The sequence below is a fragment of the Limulus polyphemus genome, unplaced genomic scaffold (genome assembly GCF_000517525.1).
Source record: "Limulus polyphemus unplaced genomic scaffold, Limulus_polyphemus-2.1.2 Scaffold7798, whole genome shotgun sequence".
Lineage (NCBI taxonomy): Eukaryota > Metazoa > Arthropoda > Merostomata > Xiphosura > Limulidae > Limulus > Limulus polyphemus.
This window is the reverse complement of record NW_013673408.1, coordinates 1-10213: the sequence shown is the minus strand read 5'-3', so window position 1 is coordinate 10213 and position 10213 is coordinate 1. Positions and strand designations below refer to the sequence as shown.

General features: G+C 30.6%; 1 long non-coding RNA gene across 1 annotated transcript; it reads right to left on the bottom strand.

Annotated features, from left to right (window-relative positions):
• Window positions 1-914: 914 nt before the first annotated feature.
• LOC111089903 lies at window positions 915-8026 on the bottom strand. Its single transcript, XR_002614058.1, has 3 exons — window positions 7853-8026; window positions 1482-1483; window positions 915-925 (listed from the first exon to the last, which is right to left on the bottom strand). It is a non-coding gene; the product is annotated as an uncharacterized LOC111089903 (long non-coding RNA).
• Between the last annotated feature and the right edge of the window lie 2187 nt (window positions 8027-10213).

Below are 10213 nucleotides of genomic sequence, written 5' to 3'. Positions count from 1 at the left end.
TCCAGGGCATCATTGTCAGGTCAATAGTATTTTTAACAGGCTACTTATGTAGGCAAATATTTCTTTGTTTTATATGGAATGAAACTTCCTTCAAGTTTTCGGTTTATTTATTCTCTGAAATATGACACATTTGTTCCATTGTTTAGTTTCTTATTAATATATAGAAAAATTAAACCATGCTATGTACTTATCATACAATATACTAGAAATAAAATTATCCAATATATGCTGTATTAGCAGATTGAAAAAAAAAGTATATTTATTACAACGTCAGAGCTTTTTCTGTATTGCATTTTGCCTTTTATTTGTTTTATTTAGGTTTGTATTACTATTTGATTATTTGTATATCTAGGTTTGTACTACTATTTGATTATTTGTATATTTAGGTTTGTTTTACTATTTGATTATTTGTATATTTAGGTTTGTATTACTATTTGATTATTTGTATATTTATGTTTGTTTTACTATTTGATTATTTGTATATTTAGGTTTGTATTACTATTTGATTATTTGTATACTTAGGTTTGTTTTACTATTTGACTATTTGTATATTTATGTTTGTTTTACTATTTGATAATTTGTATATTTAGGTTTGTATTACTATTTGATTATTTGTATATTTAGGTTTGTACTACTATTTGACTATTTGTATATTTAGGTTTGCTTTACTATTTGATAATTTGTATATTTAGGTTTGTACTACTACTTGATTATTTGTATATTTAGGTTTGTACTACTATTTGATTATTTGTATATTGAGGTTTGTATTACTAGCAAAAAGCGTGAGATTCTGTTATTATACAATGATCAAACATTTTTATTACATTTTTAACAATCAGCTCTTTACATTTTCATCAGTTTGGAACCAAACCTTATAAATATGTGAACAATTTGTAGCCATTTTCAATCATTTTTATTTTATGTACTTAAGTTTAGGACACATTTTCAATATCTAATCTTTCTGTCAAAGAAATTCACCGAACCGTTCTTCTGAGAGTGATGGAAGAAAAAGGTAAATGTAACTTTGTGTTTAGAATTTTCACTTAAATCCAAACAAGGATTATCGCACATAATCGTGCCAAACTATTATCTGATGGATTATAGAATCGGTTCTCAACCTTTTCTCTTTTTTTTCTTGGTTCAAGTTATATTTGGAAACATTTATGGAAAGGTCGTGACCCGGTGAAAGGTAAAAAGTGTTTTTTTTTGCTACTTTAATCGATTAATTATATTCGACAGTCACTATTATAGAACACTCACGGTCGTAAAGTGCGTTTTTGTGGTTATGGTTCGCGAAACATGAATCTGCAGATTAATAGTTCGGACAGGCTATGTAAATATAACTTTTTATCAAATAAATAAATTACCGATAACTAGATAAAATAAGATTTGAAATTTGAGCCTCATTAACGGCTCATAAAATGGCTTTGATTTTTTTCAAGATCAAACTCTTAGCTAATATAAAAACGTTTAATTTTAACAACTAAATGATAGGTTATATATTAATTTGCGAATCAGGAATCTGAATCAGTTAAAGAACAGATTGCGTGTAAAAAATAAATAGAAATTATGATTAACACTGGACAATATCAGATAAATGTCAAGGACACCTTTGTAAGTTCTTGAAGAGAGGCTTTTCATACTAGTTTGTGGTCGAAAAATGTTTTAATACTTCAAGATTTTTGTTCACTCAGTCTTTTAACGTAGGTAAAATAATGTTAAATTAAGAATATCCTGGTATTCACTGTTTGATATAGCCTTAATGCTGCCTATAAGTGACTCTAATGCAAGGCTTTAGGAAAAAAAGACATATTTGTTAGATTTTGTGGACAGATTAAGTACTGTTTCACAAAATTATTTTTACGTTATATATAAGAATAATAATATATATTAAACTATATATATATATATATATATAGCCTTTGCCTATATATGACATTCTTTTCCAAATTTATATGTAAACCCTTTGGAAACTTAAATAATACACCAAAACCATAAGCCATTCAAGAAATCCCCTTAAGATGCTAATAGTGATAGAGTGACATAACTGTTGTTATTATTTATAGATTTGATGATAAGCCACCTGCACTGATTTTCTTGTTCAATGCCAGTTTAAATATATTGATCAATATACTTTCCTTTATACGTAGTTTCAGTTCCCTGTTTGTCTTTAAGTTGTCCTCTACGAGCTGTTGAGCTGCGGTTAGACCATCTTCATGTGAGAAACTAAACATTGAACAGGATCTGCGCATAAAGGAAAGCCTATTGATCAACAGACTTAAACCGGGATTGAATGAGAAAAACAGTACACTTCATTTATTATTAAATCTATAGGTGTTAGCAGTACCGAAACGTTGTATTAAGTTGCTAACCTTAATATGGTTTCTAACCTCAGTCTGGAAACTCGTAAGGACAATTTAAAGACAAACAGAAAACATAAATTTAGTATAAAGAGGAGAGACTATTGACCAGACACTGCAATCTGTTTATTCGGTTCAGCATACTGTCAACATTTCATGAAATCATAGCTAATCAGATATATTGTTGAGAGGACTTTAACAACACCTACATTATACATCATCATATTTTACTCCATCAAACTGTCCTGTATTTGTTAGCTTTCCTGCTCGATACGACTGCATAAAACTGATTCTGCACATATAGTACGCTTTGATCTTTGTATGACATTAGCTTACAGAGAAACAGGCATATCAAGAGTCATGTCTTAACCACACCTTCGGAACTTCAGTGTACGAATAACGGCTGCCCTCCCACACACCCCCCTTTTTTTGACGTCTAGCTGTCGATTTACAGGACTCGCTATATGTATCACAGCTCACGTCCTTATGGACAGATAAGAAGTCTGAGTTTCTTATTGTCGCCTTGTAACTATGAAAGGTGACAGGATTTCAGAAAATGTGTCATAAAAAGTGAAGCAAGATCCATGCCAGACAAACAGTCTGAAGCTAGTATCTTATTAAAGGTAGACTAGAAAGGAGTGTTAGAACGTTTCGACATAATAGTGTTAACGACCATATGTGCTAGTCTTCATGCAGTTACCAAAACTAATAAAATGCTTGTTATCTTTATTCAATACACAGTTTGTTTACATATACGTACATATCATAAAAAAAAACACTCTAGATATATAAAACGCATATTGGTGATTTGAGATATCGCTTGGTAAGGGTTGCTAAGAAACCCGGGTTAATAAATAATATTCTATAAGGAGTTTTATCCTGCTGTCAGTAAGTTACCAAAACAATATAAGAAACTGTTCTAAGAAATTTCTAGAAAAGAATTTTATGAAACCGACCAAAAATGTTAGCAAGGTGAGTTCAAGACTGTCTGAAAACCTTCTGATTAATAATATGGCATATTTTTGTTAAAAAGTAGGTATAATAAACCTGCAGAAGTTAATTTATTATTTCATTTTCACACACATCAGAAACTAGGTAACTTATTTTAGATGAAAAACAAAGTTTGACGTTTTTAAACATGGATTAAATTTATTGAGCCTTAAAAGACTTTATGACTGAAATGTCAGGAATAAAATGAATCCCGTTTTCAAGTCGTATATAATCTATATATATATCGAGAATATCTTTTCTTTTCCGGTATGCTTTACATTCGTACTGAAAAGCTATATAAACTGGAACCTTAGAGCATGTGAATAGTTGATAATTAAGATTTTCACATCGTTTTACATCTCTCAATAGGTTTGAATGATGTTTCTGGTACAGTTTTAGAACATATATTCAACCAAATGGAAAAACATTGAAAATAATAAGTTTGTTTGTTTGTTTGAAGTTAAGCACAAAGCTACACAATGAGCTATCTGTGATCTGCCCACCAAGGGTATCGGAACCCGGATTCTATAGTTGTAAGTCCACAGACATACGAAAATGATAAGACTTGTGATCACGAAAATTCGATATTTATCTTCGATGCTGAACATAAGTAATTATGGAGTGTGATGCAGACCAATAGAGAAATGTTGAGATATAGTAGCTAATAACGTTAAGTAATTATGGAGTGCTATGTAGACAAATAGAGAAATGTTGAGATATAGTAGCTAATAACGTTAAGTAATTATGGAGTGCTATGTAGACAAATAGAGAAATGTTGAGATATAGTAGCTAATAACGTAAAGTAATTATGGAGTGTGATGTAGACAAATAGAGAAATGTTGAGATATAGTAGCTGATAACGTTAAGTAATTATGGAGTGCTATGTAGACAAATAGAGAAATGTTGAGATATAGTAGCTAATAACGTTAAAGAATTATGGAGTGTGATGTAGACCAATAGAGAAATGTTGAGATATAGTAAAAAAGTAAACATACAAATAAATACAGTTTAAAATTAAGATGGTAAATGCTAGGAAGTCGTCTTACAGGGGTTTCATTGGCGAGTTGTTTTTTTTCTCTGTTCTCTACTGAACCTATCCATCCCTCTTATCTACCATAAGGAAATACCTTTGAATTTATTACGAAAATAATTCTTCTATAAAATAAATCCTACAAAAATAGAGAAAAATATCAACTCCTTAAATCTGTCCACAAAAAACATCCCGTTCCCTGCAAACAATTTTTACAAGTTCGAACTAGTTTATTAGGACTTAATTTACAAGAAACGACATAAACCATGTTCGTGGGAGTGTAAGCCTGTCCATGGCACCCGAAACTAATAAAATCCTTCCAGTGCAAATGCTGTATCTGTTTTTCATCACAGGACTTATGTGCTTGGTCTATTGCCGGTGATAGAGTGCATCTTATCGCTCGTAAATGTATTGTCAGTTACAGTAGCAAATATCAATAGCATGCGATAAAAATAAAATATACGATCAAAGCAGTTTCATGTTGTGCCACAGGAATGTAAAAAAACAAAAATAAAATACGAATAAAAAAAACTTTTATTTTCAAGATCAAAAGTAGGATATTTTTGCAACTCCATATTACAAAAATAATCTTCGGAGATAATCTAATTATTATTTGTAAATTAACAAGGAGCTAAAATGCATGTAGCCACTTCGATTTTATTTTAGTCTATCATGTATAAGTAGAAACTGAGTTTCGAAGAAAAAAAAAAGATCCGCGGAAGCTTACTGATTTATTTGTAAAACAAAACTTAAAAAGTTGGTTGACATAATTAATAAAATTATCATTTAAAGTTATAGGATACAACGTATTTTCAAGGAATTATTCATGTAGCATAGATATAGCGTAGTAGGAAAACGTCTGAAAATAGTAATTGATATGGATAATTAACTAGCCAAACGCTCTGTACAAGGTTTTGTATACTTGGTATTGTTTGTGGTGTAATATGTAACTATGTAAGATTTTCTTAAACTATTCAGGCAATATTAGCTCTATATTCAATTCTCAGATTGTCTGTAAAATTACAGCAGTATAGTAAGTATATCATGTTTTAGTTCTCACATTAAACACATTTGAAACATATACATATTATTTAAGTAGTGTTGATTTTCCTGAGTTATGCGAGAATTACGAAAATATATTTCGAATAAAATTGAGTTCATATTATGTATATATATGTATATATTTAGTAGATATTGAAAATATCAGCTTTATTATTTACTTTGCTCAGCTCAGTTTTAAACTTTGTCATACGAATATGAATATACAGAAGTTTAACAGATATTATAATATTAAATTTTAATACCTACGATTTTTTAGGAAAAGCAAAAACAAACTGGAAATATATATACAGATGATCAAACCAAATTTTAACCTCAAATAGAATGTTCTGTGTTGAGAGTCATGTATTCTCAGATTCCTTCATAAGTTCTGCGACCTTTTACTCTGTTGTTTTATACTAGATGGTGTTTTTATATATATAAAAAAATGTCATATTGATCTATTATTCTTGTATGCATCATAATATATAAGTTATTGTTATCTATAAATGAATTTCGACCAGTCTGAAGGCTTAGAATGTTAAAAATGATATTTCGATACTCACGGTGGGCAGAGCAAAGATGGCCCATTATGTAATGGTGAGCTTAACAACAAACAAATAATTTGGATTACTCGTGCCAAAACCAAGTACGTTTCCTTTATTTGCTGTGCTTGTGTTGTTATGACATTATTAATTAGTATATATATATATATGTGTGTGTTGTATATAGATTTGATGAGGCAGAAGATTTTGACAGTTTCTCTATATTTGATGAATGTTATATACAAAAGCTTCTAGACTCTATGGTTCATTTTCACGGCCTCATTAAGGCCACTTTATGGATCATTCTATGGTTCTTTGTGACTGTTTCTTTGAGAAAGAGTGTTTCTGAGAACTCGCCGACTGATGGTTTATTTTGTCAGTTGTGTATACACATACTGGATCGAAGAAACGCCGTCCAGGTGTAAAGATTAGCACTAAAGACCATGATATGACCACGTAAGTTTGAGATTTGTGAAGATAGCTTAATACCAGTCTTAATTTAGTTGAAAGAAAAGTTAAGTTATACTTAATTCAATATACATCATTAACGGAAAATAAAAAGCAGCAACTAAAGAACATTAGAAGGAATAAAACACGTGTGTATTGTGTTAATCGTATGAATGTATTATAATATATCTCCTGTTGCTAAATGGAGAACAAATACTCAGGTTAGATGTGATGAAACCATCATATGTTAGATTATAGCACTAGATTTTCAGCACAAACCTGGAATGGTCAAACTCCTACTTATATATATGTTACGCTCAACCTCGTCCTTCGTTTCGTTTCATTTCTTTGCTTTAGCCCAAAACTATACAATGGGCTATCTGCCTTCTGTCCACCGCAGGGACTCGAAGCCCTATGATTTTAGCGTTGTAAGTCCGTAAACTTACCGCTGAGCAATCGAAGGACCAATCAGAGGATTCGGTCATTCACAGACAAAAAAAATACCATTTTGCGATTTGAGCAAGTAAAAAATTATCAAAGATCAAAATGAAGTCTTATTTCACTGTTTGTGCAAATCGAGAAATGTGAAATAGCATATAAGTAAAGGACGAAAGTGAAAGAAATAAGATAAACAGGTAAAGAATGAAACGAGAAATGTGAAATAGCATATAAGTAATGAACGAAAGTGAAAGAAATAAGATAAACAGGTAAAGAATGAAACGAGAAATGTGAAATAGCATATAAGTAAAGAATGAAAGTGAACGAAATAAGGTAAAGAATGAAACGAGAAATGTGAAATAGCATATAAGTAATGAACGAAAGTGAAAGAAATAAAATAAACAGGTAAAGAATGAAACGAGAAATGTTAAATATCATATAAGTAAAGAACGAAAGTGAAAGAAATAAGGTAAAGAATGAAACAACAAAAAAAGAGATAATTACTTCACTCTTTTCTTGAAGAGATATAAACAAATTGTGGTTGAAGCTGCGAACAGTAAGTAATTCCAGATAGTTTCAAGATGGAAACATCTAGTGAAAATGAAAAGCAATTTTTATAACTTTGTATCAGCACAGATGATAAAGTGTAGCGACATGTCTTTTTTTTTCGTCTGTAAGAAACTGTATTTCTAGATAACAAGGCGAGAACATTACGAACGTTACTTCAAATTCGCTTGAAGTTTAACGTTTGAGGTCTTCTTAAATTGCTTACTACAGCCCCTTTGCAAAAGAGTCCATTTTCATTGGTCTATCTTCCTGCATAAATAATAAATATATGAATAATTAAACAATTTGAACCTTTTATGTTCATATATATACATTCCAGTGGAAATTTTCTATTGCACTTGGTTCACATTTGTAACATTCTTCAAATAATTGCTATTCCCAGATTAATCAAGCGGCATTTTCAAATTCACTTTAAGAAGTGTTTCAGCTTCACCTACATATGTTCGATTAGTCTCTGACTAGTGAAATGTGTAATTTGCAATATGGACTCTAGCAGCGATTGCAAAACACAGAATGTGATCGTAATACATACATGGACATTGCCCTGAAAGGGGTCGGAGCAAGTGCGGTTTACTCCGACCCTCGTGTAGTACTAACCATCAACATTCAAGGACAACCTACCATGGTACGGAAGGGAGGAAGAGGTCTCAGAGTACCTGACCCTCCTAGGTCACAAAGACCTAAATTCCGATCAGGAGATCATGCAGCTTCACCTACAATTTGTGGTTTGATTATATCGCTTTACACAAAGAATATAGTAGCTATATTTCTTTTGTTCTTGTTTATTTCGTATTTTAAGTTTCGAAAACTTCAAAGTCAGATTTCATTTCGGTCTTTAACGAGTTCAACATGAGAAAATCGTGAAATGGTCATTCTTTTTTCGATGAGTAACCGAATCCTGAAACTGAGCGTAAATATAAAGCAGAAGGCTTTTAGAGATTAATGTGAAAGGACAAGCCCTGCCATCTTGTGATCAGAAAGTAATTCAACTAAAAACTGTAAGTCAGAAAAATTTATTTACGGATATCTAATAGTTAATGGAATATTTATACTCATTAGTAATGGTGTCATTTTTACGTTCCCAAAAGCTACAAATAAACTGCTTCACAGTATAGTTTCTGTGGAAATGAAGCAACGTTTTAATTTAGGATACTCCGCTGTTAAACCATATATTTCTAATCTAAAATATATTGCACATTATCGGTTGTAGAATATTTATTGAGTTTCAAAATTTAACAAAATTTGTGTTTTCGAGGAAAAAAAATATATATGTGTAATTGTGTATATATAATATAGTTCAAATACAGTCATATTTCAATGAACCAATTAAGAGTGAACAATATATATATATATAATATAGTTCAAATACAGTCATATTTCAATGAACCAATTAAGAGTGAACAATATATATATATATAATATAGTTCAAATACAGTCATATTTCAATGAACCAATTAAGAGTGAACGAACCTGACGAAATTATTTTACTAGAAGCAGTATGGGATATTTTTATTTTACAGTAGGAAGTTTAATGAAAATCTTGTAAACCACTGACCAGTGAGCAGAGATAAGATCATAGTATCAGAAAGTTCTTACCAAGATAAATTAGCTCAGCCCTCTTCATTTTCTTAATCTGTCTTGCAGAATTATTTTTTGGACAAGTATAATCTCTGAATATGTATAAATAGTTCCGTTGTATTTAACTTTAATCATTTTAATTTTATTTAGACGTTGTGAAACATGGGATCAGTTCATATTGTAACAGCTAAATTTGTACGATTAACTCAAATGTAACATAATTTTAATGCATTAAATCCCATTTTCGATATATTTCAGAAAACGTGATTTATAATGTTTGTGAAACTTTTTCTTCTGTCAAAACATTTCTCGTATATTAAAAGAGAGAAGAAAAAAAAACACTCGGATTTTTGGCTGGCCTCTCTTCTAGACTGTATTCACTTATCAGAAAGCTAACCAGTACTGTGATCCTCACTGATCACAAACCAATTAAAGGTCGAGTTTCTTACCGCTGAAGTTATATAATATCTTCGTAAAAGTACTAATGTCCGATATGAATCCACTGGTTTGTAATGTTCGAAATTTATAAATGTTCCTGGTCAAATATCTGAAGTTTCCCGACTAAATCACAATTATAGCTTCCAAGCTTTATAGTATACCAACTATAGCAAACCAATAATATATACTGTCTTTAGGCGCATCACGTTGATTATATTTATAGGCGTGAGGAGAGTTTCTCGAAATTTCAGCTTACGTAACAATATAAACGACACACCAGTGTTTACGTACACACATATATTGTTGATTCTTACACTCGAGAATTTTATACAGTTTTAGTGAATATGTGGGAAATTCGCTATACAGATTTAACAGTATGAATTATGTACATTTTTAAATATAAATTTAACTTATACAAACATCGATATTACAATAGATATATAAGAGTAAATCCTTCACATTGTATTATATGTTGATATACATAAATAGATATAAAAATCTTATATATTTTCTGCGAGTAATAACGAGAACTGCAAGGCTCTGAAATAAACATTAATCCAGTGAGAAGTAATAAATCGGATGATAGACCGGGCTACAAATGTATTTCTTAGATAGTTGGACATCTTATATAGCTAAATAATATACAATAATTAATTAGTATTATTGTATATGCGTATATCTAAGTTTTCTAAACAACTGCTGGTTTAGTGTGTGAGTAAAAGACATTTAACTACGCCATTCATATAACATCAACTCCAACACTATATGAGGCCTACTCTTAA